Source organism: Pinus tabuliformis, chromosome 5_2 (genome assembly GCF_031772625.1).
Source record: "Pinus tabuliformis cultivar Carrire ecotype Pingquan chromosome 5_2, CPIR1, whole genome shotgun sequence".
NCBI lineage: Eukaryota > Viridiplantae > Streptophyta > Pinopsida > Pinales > Pinaceae > Pinus > Pinus tabuliformis.
Window position 1 is genome coordinate 1,027,921,185 of NC_142306.1, and position 16,434 is coordinate 1,027,937,618.

Genomic DNA, 16,434 nt, shown 5'->3' on the forward strand with positions numbered 1-16,434 from the left:
CAAATACTATAAATATGGTGAATTCTAAGTGAAACTTATCCAACATTGAAGAGACTATAGCCATAAATATCTCGACCAAAACAGATGTTGTAGAGAATATTTATGTCGGCAAATGTTGTTCTCCTTCAGAGCTGGAAATATATAACGCTCTTTTTCGCGAATTCAGAGATGTCTTTGCTTGGTCGTACAGTGAAATGCTAGGCATCGACTCGAGTATCGTTGAACACGAAATTAAGATGTATCCAGATGTCAAACCAGTACGACAACGGCTAAGGCAGGTGCACCCCATGAAAGCTGCTGCCATTAAGGCAGAAGTTGAAAAACTTCTCCATGCTGGTTTCATCTACCCGGTTCCTCTAACCGATTGGGTATCAAATATTGTCCCTGTTATGAAAAAACAGGGGACAATTAGAGTGTGCGTCGATTATAGGGATGTAAATCAAGCTTGTCCAAAAGATAACTACCCTACACCCTTCATCAACCAGATAATTGATGAATGCGCTGGATGCGAAATATTTTCATTCATGGATGGATTTTCCGGGTATAATCAAATAAATATCCGCCCACAGGACCAGTCAAAGACTGCATTTATTTGTCCATGGGGCACATTCGCATATCGAAAATTACCCTTTGGTTTAAAGAACGCAGGGGCAACGTTTCAGAGGGCAATGAGTTATGCCTTCCATGACATCAAAAACATCATTCAACCATACCTCGATGACCTTCTGGCTCATTTGCGAAAGCGGACTGATCATCCGCAGCATTTAAGAGAGATATTTCTACGTTGCCGACACTACAAGATACGACTCAATCCACACAAATGTGTATTTTGTGTCAGTTTTGGTCGTTTACTTGGCTTTGTAGTCTCCAAGGATGGGATTCGTCTCGACCCGTGTAAGGTACAGGCAATCATAAATTTGTCTCCACCTTCGAATTTGCTTCAGATTCAAAAACTCCAAGGGAAAGCAAACTTTCTAAGGAGGTTCATTCCAAATTACACTGAACTTGCTAAAGGTTATACTCGTCTCTTGAAAAAGGAAGTACCCTTTGTCTGGGATCAGGTTGCGCAAGCTTCCTTTGATGCTTTAAAAGATTCCCTAATGAAAGCATCATTAATGTACGCCCCTGATTATCAAAGAGATTTTAACCTGTATCTGGCTGCAACAGATACGACCATCGCAATGGTTTTAGTTCAAGAAGTCGACGGAATTGAACATCCTATTTATTATTTAAGTAAGAACTTAAATGATACAGAAAGCAAATATTCTTATGTTGAAAAACTAGCGCTTGCAGCTGTTCAAGCGATACAAAGATTTCGACACTATGTCCTCTTTCGGAAGACTACCATTCTGTCAGATTGCAACCCCATGACTTATATATTGTCGTGACAGTTGCTGGGGGGCAAATATTCAAAATGGATAGCAATCCTTCAAGAGTTTGATCTGGAATTTGTGAAATCCAAGTCAAAGAAAGCTCTAGTTTTCGCAGAATTATTATGCGATCTCCCATCGTCGTCCAACGATGAAACATCTGAAGAATCAATCGTGGATGAAAGTTTGTTTCTGATATCTACAAGCAATGAGTGGTATGGGGATATAATCATTTATCTCCAAAACCAAAAATTTAGGCCAAACACCTCCCACTCTGAACAAAAACGTATACGATACCAAGCAAAAGACTACATGATCATCTGTGATACACTTTACCGTCGTGGTATTGATACGGTTCTGAGAAGGTGCCTCACCCATGAGGAGGCCGAAAAAGTCCTGAATGAGTGTCATTCAGGCACGTGTGGGGGGCATCAATCTGGATATGCTACAACACAAAAAATCTTACGAGCAGGATACTTCTGGCCAACAATGTTCAAAGATTGCATAACCGCAGTCAGAAGTTGCCATGCTTGTCAAATTTTTGATAGCAAAGCCAGAAAACCACCCGCACCTCTACAACCAATAGTTGTTGTTGGGCCATTCGCCAAATGGGGCATCGATTTCATGACATGTAAACCCACCTCGACCGGGGGGCATGGGTATATCATAGTCGCAGTCGACTATTTTACCAAATGGGCCGAGGCAATGCCTACATTAGATAATACTGGTGAAACAATTGCCCTCTTCTTTTTCAATCATGTAGTCGCCAGATTCGGCGTACCACAGGCTATAGTCACAGATCATGGATCGCATTTCCGCAATCACATGATGGTTGAATTAGCTGCCAAACTAGGGTTGTCTCACGACAGCTCTACTCCATATTATCCACAGGCCAACGGACAAGTTGAAGCGATCAACAAGGTCCTGAAACGCATGCTGCAAAGGATGATCGTAGTTCACAAAAGAAGATGGCACCTAATCCTGTACTCAGCTTTGTGGGCTTACCAAACATCGGTAAGGAATGAAACCGGGTTCACACCCTTCCAACTGGTATATGGCCTAGAAGCAATCTTACCAGTCCAGTGTGAAATCTCGTCTCTCAAACTCGCAATTGATCTCCTCCCCGGAACTTCAGAAGAAGAGGCTTGTTTCTTGGAATTAATCCAATTGGATGAAACCCGTCCTAACGCCGCTTTGGCTAACGAAGCCCATAAGAAATGAGTCAAGGCGCAGTTCGACAAAAATGTCAAACCCCGTGTCTTCTCAAAAGGTGACTTGGTCTTGCTTTACGACCAAGAATCCGATAAATTGGGAGCAGGTAAATTTAAGTCTTTATGGATGGGCCCCTATATTGTTAAGCGGGTGTTAGCAAAGGGAGCCTATGAGTTGGTGGATTACGACGGAATTCCACTGACGCAACTGTTGTGGGGAAAAATGCCTATGCATGACGATCCTATCCACCTAAGGTGTGACAACGCCTTAGCAACAAACGAATACAGCTATTATGATTTCTTCCTTTATGAAATGTGAAAGAGGGGAGATTGGCAGACTTACCGTTGTCTTCCGGTTGTCCCTCGATCTAGATCCTCTTCTCTTTGTGTGTCCACAGCTACTTGTCTCCTCGCTTGCTCAAGAGAACAGCTACTTGAATCCCACGAGATCACAAGAGAACAGCTACCTGTGACAAGAGAACAGCTACTTGCGACAAGATAAGAACACAATGCAAAGGCAAATATACATATTCATAAATGATTCAGGATTAGAAGCAAATCAAATACACTAATGCAATCATACAAAATACACCAGCATATAGGAAAGAATCAAGATAGCTTTATTGATAAGTAACAGGGTTCAGGAAGAGATACAACCCATAGGGCTCCAATCCAGCATCTCCTTCCCAGCAGAATGGAATTCTTTCTTTAGCTCCCTTCAAAGCATTAAGCACCCAATGATCCAACCACAAACCAACAGCAATTCTTTGCAATAACAAAATTCCAGCCTCCCAGATCTCATAGAGGAGAGATCTATATATAGGGATATTGGAGAGAGGATGAGTCAGCTTGAGAAGTGACTAGTGTCCTCTCCCTCTCTTAGTTCTTGAGTCCACTTGGAGGTTCTTGCTTCCACTTGGAGATTTGGAACCTCTTACTCATCACCAGTCGAATTCCTTGATACAAGTGTCATTTTGGAAGCTTCCTGGGCATTGACACCTTGAGAAATGACTCTGCCACATGTCCAAACTCGCTCAGCGCAGGTAGCTAGTGTTGGAGTTGACATTCAACGCAGGTAGCCAGTGTAGCAGTTGACATTCAATGCAGATGCTCAGTGGAGCAGTTGACATGATCCAGAATTGGCTTGTTTTTGAGTGTTTTCAGGTGGAGAACTTCAGTGAATTGCTGTGGTTAGTTTGCCTTATTCCTCTAGGGGTAGGAACAACATGCTTAGGGACTTTGGATCCCTTAGATTATGGACATTTCATGCTCAATGCTGTAAGGCACAAAAATGTCTATAACAGTTTCCCCCTAAAGTATGAGGCCGTTTATCGGGTGAAATGCTTTATCCAGGAGGGTCCGAAGTTCATCCATTTGCTGGGAGGAGACCTGCAATAAAATACAATACAATACATTATGATTCATACTGCTTTCATGATCTAGCTGAGGCGGGCATTCCCATGCTCAGCTTTATAAATTCATTTTTGTACATAGAACAGACGATCGTCTGATGGTAGACTGATAATTTTGGCGAAATTATCATCCTTTGAGTAGGATGATCATCTGCTGCAATGATGTACATGTCAAATGTCTTTATTTTTCCTGAATATATATCGCAGCCTGGATGGATGAAACTAGATCTGGGGTCTTCAAACTCGTTCGATCTTCACTCTAAGTACAAGTCGATCCATGTGAGAATTGCGCTGAAGTCGAACATGGAAAGACATCGCTTGATTACCGGTCAATGATGTAAACCGTTAACAAGCACGAGAGGAATCACCGATAATGATAATGACCCTCAAGGTACTGCAGTACAATTCACGTGGTGTGAATAAAGGACTTGGCGTCAAACACCACGCAAAATCTTCTAGTCGAAGGTCATTGATGTATACCTGTCGCCGGAAGTGAGAAACTTGCCATTGAGGCATGCAAGCTTCAAAGTACTGAAGGGGGTGTTCCTAGATCAACTTCTTGGATAACGAGCTGATGTCGACAAGAAGCGATCCGTCACAGGAGGGCCTTAATGAATCCCACATTAGTGACACGAAACGGAGCTAATGATTTTAATGGAGGTGAAAACGATCTGTGACATATGATTCAGGGTGGTGGTCATGAATGGATGAAGGATAATGTATGGCAGTGGATGGGACCCGGTTGACTCTTTCTGAACGACTTCTCTTGAACATATGGCGACATTGATGCGATGGATCGGTAGCATTACCCCAAATATGGATGGTATGGCGAGACCATGGTGATGTGACCGGTGAATGAAACAACCCAACCCGATTGTGATACGGAGGAAAAGTGTCATGTTCAAGAGCGACCTGCTACCATCAAAGTTTTCTTGATTTTTTCCCAATTTTTCCCTAGTCATTGCTGACCAGTACCTCTTTATTTTTGTCAAGCTTGAGGAGGATAACATATGCTTGTTCTATAACCTGCCCTTCGGGCAAGCCCATCGCTATGTTTTAACGAGCCTAGCGATAGGGAAACTCGTTCTCGTCTAAAGACAAGTTTTTTGCTATTTAATAATTTTAACGAGTCTAACGACAAGGATAACTCGGTCCTTTTTATTTTTAGAGAGTTTGAAAAGGTACATAAAGTCAACTCCAAAATTCCTTTTTCGTCATCTAATCCCTTAAGTCCGAAAAAGCATAAAACAATACAGAAGGGATGAGTTTTCGATATCTTTAACGAGCCGAACAAAACAAGCGCTCGATCTTTTTGTGCAATAATCCCTCAAGTCCAAAAAGATTAAAATCTAGAGGAGGGATAGCACTTCCGGTCCTTTAACGAGCTGGAAGGCCAAGACTTGGCAATCTTTTCATATTTTACGAGTCAATTGAAAATAGCTTAAAGAAGACTCGTCTTTTGAGGAACGAGTGATAAACAGGGATAGCAACTGATTCCAGGTCCAGGTTTGGAATTTTCCAATCATGGCAGTGTCACAAGGATGGCTAGGCGAAATCACTCTTCGCAGCTGTTCCTCAAAATGGGTAAACAATCATATGGGGGTGAACGATCGGCCAAATGAAAAGTGGAGGTGGCAGGTGCAAACATGACCAAGGCTTTTATGGCTGATAAATTTACGATCACTGTGGTTATTTACCGGGATAGGTTCATTTTTTAGATAAAAATGAGCTTAAACACTGGAGGAAACTCTGCTCACTGCTTTTATTTATTTTTTAACGAGCATAAAGACCGCGTTAAAACTGCTCAGATCTTGCGTTTATTTTTTAACGAGCATGAACTTTGTGCTAAAACTGCTCGATTACCCAGTCATAAGATAAGAGTGTCTCATGAAAGATCCCATTTTTTATAGAGCTTGCGCCTTACCAAAGCTATGCTCCCTCTCCTTTCTTTATGCAAGTTAGGAAACGACTAACCCAAAAAACAGATAAATAACCGCTCTTTGCTTGCACTCCAAAAGGTTTGCATGCCCCCAGGTATAAAACAGAGTTTCAAGGTTACCTCTACTTACCCTCCGCCAAAACATTTGTTTTAATCGAGAGAGGCTTACCTCTTTCAGGTTACCCAAAGATTGTCTTGTTACTCTTTCAAACAAAACACTTCCTCGGCAATGTCTACCGAAATAGACAAGGGTAAATGACTCTGGCGCCAAACACGTAACTTTGACAAAAGAATCCTATTCTAGAACAGCCCCTCTTCCATCCACGGACGGGGTACGGACTAGTCATATTCTCTCGCAGAAACCTACTCTATACCCAAAGTTTTCCTGCCGAAGCAGGCCAGGATGCATGCCCCCTAGGTTCCGGTCATATCCTCCCGGATTACTCGCGCTCATCAGGAGGACGGACTGTGGGTTGAGACGCTTCTTGCGTGAATAGACCATTTAGGGATGGCACATGACTATTTGCGATGTGTGATCCGGGAAACGAAAGTTGGTCTACGAGCTTGACCATTCTTCCTTCATGCGGAAAACACATTACTCTAAAGAGTGAGGAGACTATAGCTCCCATGCAATATATATAGTCTCGTCCAAGGAGTAGGTTATAATCCAAGGGTCCTTGAACGACCATCACGTTCATTTGAACGGTCTTCCCTTTCAATGTTATAGGCACATTGGGGAGGATCCCTAAAGGTCGACTGGTTCCTTTATCAAAACCTGATAGACTTCTCATTTCAGGTAAAAGCGCTGGTGAACCAAGCGCTTTCCAAGCAATAGAGGAAAGGATACTCACAGATGCCCCCTCATCAATGATAGTGCCAGCCATTACCATTCTGTATATTTGACAAATAATTTTGAATGGTATACTGGCTGGCAACCGGGGTCTGCCTAGTTGGTTCCAATCAAAGGACACAACCAGGTTGCTTGGTGGTGGGACCGAGTATATGGCCGGATAGCGCTCTGATGAACTTCCTTCCTGCGATAAAGGAATGGTGGCATTACCCCCTTGATCACCAGAGCCAGTGCTGATGAAGAGAATCTGGACGGTGTCGTCTTGATTCTCCTCTGTGATGGTGTCATTCGAAGATGGAGCCTCTGAAGGCAAAACCGGGTCAACTGCCGTATCAACCTTTTGACTTTCGTCAGGCATGGATCCAGACGGTTCATCTTCAATGATAGGTGCTTCGGCTGACCACCTGGGCGGGTCAGCCGGGTTCTCAACTAGTGAGGGACTTGGTAGGAGTCTTTGATATCCAGGAGGGAGATGCGCTCGTAAAATCGGGCGATCTTCCAGAACTCTTTTTGCCTCGTCTAAGAAGGGACAACGGTGGATGGCGTGATCGCCTTCACATAGTATACAGGGAAATTTAGCTCTCCCGCTCTGTCCTAGAGCTTCACTCCCACTAGTTGACGGTGAGCAGTCGACATGGCTATCAGAGGTCGATGCTACCGAATTGTGCAAACGGGGGGACTAGTCTCTTAGTATCCGTGGGATACAGGGACAATCTCTATGGAAGTGGTCTCCCCTACATATGACGCATGGCGATTTAGGCCTTACGAGTGCGGTGTGTGGATTTTTGTTAGATGACACTTGCTTGCCCCTAGTCGCCTTAGGCTCCTTCTTCTTCTTCTCTTTCTTCTTCTTCTCCTTCTTCGCCTTAGGAACCTGGTTTTTAATTCGACCAGTTTCGTCAAGCGAAGAGGAAGGAGGGGAGGAAGATGAAGTTGAAGGTTGGGAGGCAACTCTTGTCTGATCTAACTGTTGACTCGACTGTTCAGGAATGGTGGTATTCTGAATGACATTGGTTGAAAACAGCCAAACTGGTAGGCCAATTGTCAGTCCTGGAAGCAACAATGTGGCCATGTGGGGCGCACCAACATCTCCCCAAGAGGAGAAGGGACTAGGATTTCCACCCAAGGGAACTCCTTGGTTGGTGTGCTCCATCTTCTCAACCTAAAGATCAACGCAGGATTAAAGGGTGATTGTTTCGTTTAAAATAAATTGTTAACGACGCTTTAGACACAACTTGCTTTTTCAGTTTTAAAGAGTCGAGAAAAAGCTAAAGATGACTCTAGTCTCCTTCGATGTTTTAACGAGCCCGAAGTGACAAATGCTCGGATGGAATTTTTCTGTTATAGAGTCTGAAAAAGGCCAAAAGAAACTGCTCTGGAGATCTAGGCAGAGGGTGTGCCAAACTTTTCGCAAAACCACAGAATACTTTTTACGGTATGGGTGGTCGATCTTCGTGAATGCTGTGTTCACTGCATTGCGATCAGTAGGGCGGCCGACACGGCTTCCTAAGGATAAAAGATATATGTCTATAGGGGTCTCCCAATATATACGCGACGGTACGTGGGAGCACAAATCCGTATTAGCGCTACCGTCTCTCAGGAGGAATCACCCACCTTCTTCGAGATCGACAGTCACTATGTTTAACGACGCCGGAACACGTCTCTAGCCTAGACCTCTATGTTGTGCGTTATGTTACAAAGTGTTGTTAGGTTCATTCAGTTTATTTTAGGTTGATCTTTTTAAAGTTTGCATTTCAAGGTTCACCACGAGATGTATGATACAAATTCCTAAATGCAGTCTAAGATGATAAGCAAGCTTTATTATCTTTCAACTTTGAAAATCCTAGCTACTAAGGGAAAAGAATAACACTATCTTTTCTCAAAGAGCAATCAGCACACTCTAATGCACTTTCCCTAAATCCAACATGCAAACTATCAAATGCAAAATGCACAATGCAGGTGTTTGTTTTCAACTTTCTTAGTATGAATGCCTACAAAGAAAGCCTTTTGCACAATTTTGAACTTGCTTTTAAAATGATCAATACAAACAAGTACACTTTTTTGAAGTCAACAAGGGTAGAAGAGATTACAATCACTTTGCTATTTTCGAAATAAAGACTTGTTTTGACCCTTAAAAGACACAAATTCAAACCAATAAGAAAAAGTAAATCTATAATCAATCTGCAAACAGCCAATGAACTCTCTTCTAAGACCACAATCAATCAGATCTGAATCAAAGGCTACAGGATGACTACTTTACTCATGCAAAGGAAGACTGTAAATGACGCCACAAACACATAAAAACATTCACAATCTTTTTGTACAAAAGCGAGGCGGAATCTAAGCAAAGAAAAGACTTATCAGACTGGTACCTATGCTGGTTAAAGGCTGCAAAAACAGAGATCAAAACAGGGCAACAGAGGACAAAGAACCCCAGCTGCACAAGGCCAAACTGGTTCAGTGCAACCTCAGCACTGAGGACTTGACATTTAGCATAGGTAGCCCCTTCGGGACCTGCGTTGAAATGCAGACTGCCTTCACAGCAGTTGCGCTGAAGGAGAAACTCTCGTCTCCCTTGGGTTCTGGGTCATAAAATGCTCAAAAATCAACTGTTTCAGGCCAAATCAGAAACACAAGCAAGGTATAAACAGAGGGATGCTTTGAGAGAGTACTAAATACTATCACAAGGATCATCAAATAATTTGTGGATCTAGTTTAGATCATAGACAATTCCAACAACTGGATCAAAGCAACAACTTTTTACTTTGCATCCGGGAAAGATGCAGTAGTTGTTGTCAAGTCTATGAAGTAAACAAATAACGGAAACACAAATGAAATGAATAAAAAATTTCTTCCCCAGTGGAGTCGCCAATTTGTTGTGGGGAAAAATGCCTATGCAGGACGATCCTATCCACCTAAGGTGTGACAGCGCCTTAGCAACAAACCAATACAGCTATTATGATTTCTTCCTTTATGAAATGTGAAAGAGGGGAGATTGGCAGACTTACCGTTGTCTTCCGGTTGTCCCTCGATCTAGATCCTCTTCTCTTTGTGTGTCCACAGCTACTTGTCTCCTCGCTTGCTCAAGAGAACAACTACTTGAATCCCACGAGATCACAAGAGAATAGCTACCTGTGACAAGAGAACATCTACTTGCGACAAGAGAAGAACACAATGCAAAGGCAAATATACATATTCATAAATGATTCAGGATTAGAAGCAAATCAAATACACTAATGCAATCATACAAAATACACCAGCATATAGGAAAGAATCAAGATAGCTTTATTGATAAGTAACAGGGTTCAGGAAGAGATACAACCCATAGGGCTCCAATCCAGCATCTCCTTCCCAGCAGAATGGAATTCTTTCTTCAACTCCCTTCAAAGCATTAAGCACCCAATGATCTAACCACAAACCAACAACAATTCTTTGCAATAACAAAATTCCAGCCTCCCAGATCTCATAGAGGAGAGATCTATATATAGGGATATTGGAGAGAGGATGAGTCAGCTTGAGAAGTGACTAGTGTCCTCTCCCTCTCTCATTTCTTGAGTCCACTTGGAGGTTCTTGCTTCCACTTGGAGATTTGGAACCTCTTACTCATCACCAGTCGAATTCCTTGATACAAGTGTCATTTTGGAAGCTTCCTGGGCATTGACACCTTGAGAAATGACTCTGCCACATGTCCAAACTCGCTCAGCGCAGGTAGCTAGTGTTGGAGTTGACATTCAACGCAGGTAGCCAGTGTAGCAGTTGACATTCAGCGCAGATGCTCAGTGGAGCAGTTGACATGATCCAGAATTGGCTTGTTTTTTAGTGTTTTCAGGTGGAGAACTTTAGTGAATTGTTGTGGTTAGTTTGCCTTGTTCCTCTAGGGGTAGGAACAACATGCTTAGGGACTTTGGATCCCTTAGATTATGGACATTTCAAGCTCAATGCTGTAAGGCACAAAAATGTCTATAACAACAACCTCGTAATGGGTTGTACCTCAAGCGTTACTACGCGTAGTAGTAACCAGTATGCTTTTGTTATATTTTTGTTTTCGCTAAAGTGTTTGTTTTGGTCGAGTAATCCGCCTTTTTACATTTATTGCAGATGTCAAACCCATTGGAGCCATGTGTTGTATATGCCGACGGAGCGAGTCATAGTTCGCGGAACCTGTCCTCTGTAGCCTGGGCCATTTTTGATCCAAGCGGCGAGTTAGTAAGTTTCAGAGGTGTATGTATTGGTCCATCAACGAACAATATCGTTGAATATAGCGTGTTGATAGAACTTCTCTCTGATGCCATCACTCATGGTATACGCCGACTAATTGTTAGGCTAGACTCACAGCTCGTAATACTACAACTCAATGGTATATATGCCATCCGAAACCCAGCTATTTATCGCATGTTCCTAAGGGTTAAGATTTTGGAAAGACAATTTGATCTTATTCAATACCAACATATTTCCAGAAACTTAAACACATTAACCGACTCATTAGCAAACTATGTGTTAGATAGACATTTGCAACATTTATAAAAGGAAACACATCATCAATGTTTTACATATGGATCATACAACTCAACTAGAATAAAACTCCGAAAATCAAAAATATATATATAGTTGTTTATGGTTTACATATAATGTTCTGTAACCAATACAAAATTGGTCACGCGACCCAAAAACTCAAAATTCTAGGGGGCACCCTAGTCTAATGATGCTCGTGATAGTAAGTCATAGCCTGTGTGATCATGCATAAGAGACGAGTCCATCATCTGGGCACACCAGTAGTATGTCGCTGTAACCACAAAGGTAGCTCATTAGTCCTCACATCTGGTATACCAAGAGTGAGGCCCTCAACCTGCTCCTGCAAAGCTGTGAGAGTCTCGGCCACATAGAGGTCGTGAAGAATAGCCCTTCCGGCGGCCTCTCCTGCTGGAGCAACAACTGGTACTCTCAGGCGAACTACTGGACGAACAGGACCAACATCTGCATGTACACATGAGTTTGATTAGAGTCTTGATAGAACAAAGCACAAGGACATTATAAACAAAAACAGTAAACAACAATATGGTCAGAGATTTTACCAATAACACCCCACTGCTCGTCGTCCGGCGGTACTAAATCTGGATCACCGCGGAAGTCCATGCCAGCATATGGATACTCGGCATAAACCATCTCCTGACGATCAAACCACCTGAAGAAGGTATCAGAAAATGAAATTTGAGATTGGCCAGCATGCCTAGACATATGGTCAACCCATCTCTGCATACGTGGTTCAGTAGGAGAAGGTAAGTCGAGTGCAATGTACTACGGCTGCATCAGTGGTATCTTCTCCAAGGCAAAGGCGGTCAGAATAGAACCGTACCCAAAGTTCTTCAACCTCCCGTTCTTTATCTTTGTCAACTCTTCCTTCATCACAAGAAGTACTGCATCGCACCAGTTGAACACCTTCGGTTGAAGGCATTCCAAGGCATGCTGCATATAGGATCTGTTGGCTACATGAAGAGACGCACTACCGGCCATCCTACCAAAAGTAAACAGGATAGTTCTAAGGGACCTGTCAGTGACATCACGGATGATGATCTTGCCGTCTTTACTCGGCTGAGATCCTTCTCTGCAATACCGGCGGACATAATCTCTTACAGAATTGCCTCCACGGGCCGAACCTGACAAAGAGATGGGGGCACCCCGCCTTGACAAACCAGTCAAGAAATAGATGTCTACTGCAGTCAAGGGGATAGATTTGCCCCTAATCTGGAAAACCTGGTTGATAGGATCCCAAGCATCGAGCAAATACTACAGTAAGTTGATCTATTGTCTCATGCTAGAAATGCGGAAGAATTTCAGTAAGCCACAATTCCGCAGCGCATTCACTGTAACTGGATCATGTAGGGCAATCATGTCCTCTTCTTCATGCTCACGTGCTCGCCATGTAAGGGTCATCTTGTTCCAAGATCTCTGAAAAACCAACAAGAGAGGAGTTAGGTCCTGATTTTGGTGAGAAACAGGCAAAAATTCCATGAAAAATTGTGCAACAAATTCCCTTTCTGCGCCCAACGCACTTGCAGCAGTGATCTAGGTGCATTGAATGTCAAATTGCCTTCATACAAGCCAGCATTCAACGCAGGTTTCGATGCACTGAGGGTGCGTTGATGGCAGAACGAATCCCTCAAACCCCAGGGGCTCAGAAAAGCAGGGAATAAGGCACAAAATGCAAAATGGAAACCATGAAATGAAAGAGCTCAGGTTTAGCTCCTACCTGGTCCAGACGGCGCTGAGAATCATCCACAGAATCTCCCGAAATCAACTGATGAAAATCGAGGGGGAAAACACCTCCAAAGCTCCAACAAACCAAGTTCAAATGAAATGGTAAAATGAGAGGTAAAAAACACTTTTTAATTACTTTTACGTAGTTCAAAGTAAAATATTAGCGTTTTAATCTCGTTTTCAAGCAAATATTGTTCATTTCTAACTAGTTTGATGAAGCAGTTGAAAATACAGTACGATCTTTGGAAGGACAAAGCTATCTATGGTAAAAATCAAAACAAGACCATCTAATCGAGCAGTTTTAGCACATAGTTCAAGCTCGTTAAAAAATAAACATAAGACATGAGCAAATGTTTCCACCCGCGTTTAAGCTCGTTAAAAAATGAACTATTCCCCGGTAAATAACCACCGTGAATGAAACATTTCAGCCATTAAAGCATTGGTCGTGTTTGCACCGTCACCTCCACTTTTCCATTGACCGATCATTCACCTCCATTTGATTGTTTACCCATTTTGAGGAACAGCTGCGAAGAGTGATTTCACTAGCCATCCTTGTGACACTGCCGTGATTGGAAAATTCCAAACCTTAGCTGGAATCAACTGCTACCCATTTTATCACTCGTTCCTCAAAAGACGAGTCTTCTTTAAGCTCTTTTCAATTAACTCGTAAACTATGAAAAGATTGCCGAGTTTTGGCCTTCCAGCTTGTTAAAGCGACAGGAAGTGCTATCCCTCCTCTAGATTTTAATATTTTTGGACCTGAGGGATTATTGCACAAAAAGATCGAGCGCTTGTTTTGTTCGGCTCGTTAAAACTATCGAAAATTCATCCCTTTTGTATTGTTTTATACTTTTTCGGACTTAAGGGATTAGATGACGAAAAAGGAATTTCGGAGTTACCTTTAAGTACCTTTTCAGACTCTCTAAAAATGAAAAGGACCGAGTTATCTTTGTCGTTAGACTCGTTAAAAAGATTAATAGCGACAAACTTGTCTTTAGACGAGAACAAGTTTCCGTATCGCTAGGCTCGTTAAAAAATAGCGATGGGTTTGCCCGAAGGGAAAATTATAGAACAAGCATATGTTATCCTCCTCAAGCTTGACAAAAATAAAGAGGTACTGGTCAGCAATGACTGGGGAAAAATTGGGAAGAAAACTCAAAGAATCTTTATTGGTAGCAAGTCGCTCTTGAACATGACACTTCCACTCCGTGCCCGAGTCAGGTTGGGTTGTTTCATTCACCAGTCACATCACCATGGTCACACCATACCATCCACATTTGGGGTAAATGCTACCAATCCATCACATAAGTGTCGCCGACATGTTCAAGAGAAGTCACCTGTGTCCCATCCACTACCATACATTATACTTCATTCTTTCATGACCGCCATCCTAAACCATATATCATCAGATCGTTTTCACCTCCATCAAAATCATTTGCTCCATTCTGTGTCATTGATGTGGGATTCATTAAGGCCCTCCTTTGATGGATCACTTCTTGTCGACATCAGCTCATTATCCAAGAAGTTGATCTAGGAACACCCCATTCAGTACTTTGAAGCTTGCATGCCTCAATGGCAAGTTTCTCACTTCCGGCGACAGGTATACATCAATGACCTTCGACCGAAAGATTTTGCGTGGTGTTCAACGCCAAGTCCTTTATTCGCACCATGTGAATTGTATTGCAGTACCTTGAGGGTCATTATCATTATCGGTGATTCCTCTCGCGCTTGTTAATAGTTTACATCATTGACTGGTAATCAAGCGATGTCTTTCCATGTTCGACTTCAAAACATTTCTCACATGGATCGACTTGTACTTCGAGTGAAGATCAGATGAGATTGAAGACCCCAGATCTAGTTTCATCCATTCGGGCTGCGATATATATTCAGGAAAATAAAGACATTGAAATGTACAGCATTGCAGCACAGATAATCATCCTACCAAAAGGATGATGGCTCTATCAGAATCATCAGTCTACCATCAGACGATTATCTGTCCTACGTACATGAAAATGAATTTATAAAGCTGAGCATGGGAATGCCCGCCTCAGCTAGATCATGAGAACAGTATGAAGATAATGTATTGTATTGTATCTTATTACAGGTCTCCTCCCAGCATTGAAAGAACTTCGGATCCTCCTAATAAAGCATTTCACCCGATAAACGACCTCATACTTTAGGGGGCAACTGTTATAGACATTTTTGTGCCTTACAGCTCTAAGCATGAAATGTCTATAAACCAAGGGCTCCTAAGTCCCTAAAAGTGTTGTTCTAACTCCTAAAGGAACAAGGTCAACGAATTACAGCTTCTCCCAGAAGTTCTCCACCAGAAACTGCTCAGAATCAGTCAAATCAGGACCATTTCAACTGCTCCACTAGCCAAGTGCATTTCATAGCACCCAGGTCCACTAGCTAGGTGCATTGCAATGCACCTAAATGCACTACCAGGGTGCGTTGAGCAGGAAATGACAAGTGGCAGAGTCATTCCACGGGGTGAAGAGACAATGGAAGCTTCCAGAATCTTCTCCAATGACACTTTCCTCACTGAATTCGACCAAGGATGAGTAAGAGGCTCTCAGTCTCCAAGTGGAAGCAAGAACTGACAGAGAGAAGACACTAGTCAAATCATAAGCTGACTCATACTCCTTGCATACATCTATATATGGATCCCTCATCCCAGAGATCCAGAGGCTGGAATTTTGTACATTACAGAGAATTGATGTTGGTTTAGAGATAGATATCAGAGTATTGGGTGGTTTATGCTTTGTTGGAGGTGAAGAGGGGCTTCTTTGCTGGGAGGTTGATGCTGGATCAGGAATCATCGGTTGTAACTCCTCCTGGATCTTCTTGTTATATCAATAAAACTATTTGAGTTTCTCCTACATGCTTGTGTATCATTGATGTTTGTTACATTTGTATGTTTAGCTTAAATCTGATCCTAAGCTTTTTATGAGTATAAACCCATGTCTTTGTATAGTTTCCTTCTTCTGTGATCTTGCAGGTACTTGGTGAAGCTGGGCAAGTAAGGGAGCAGGTAGCTGGAAGCTGTCAAAGAGGAGAGAGATTGGATCAAAGGACTAGCGCAAGACACAGGTTGGTTCATCCTATTTCTCTTTGTTTATAGTTCATAAAGAAGAATACAAAAGTAGTTTTCTCTGTTTGCTTCTAAGGTCACTGTCACACCTTAGTGGGATAGGTTCATTCTGAATAGACACTTTTCCCGATAACACTTTTGTTCCGTTACAATCCCAACTTCGTCCTATGCACTCAGCTGCAGGGGCCCACGCACACAGCTACGGACTCTACCAGGCCTCTACGCACTCAGCTGTAGAGCCTCTTTCTACTAATACAACCCAAGGCTTGGACTTACAGACTCAAAATGAAATCTTTCTTCAAA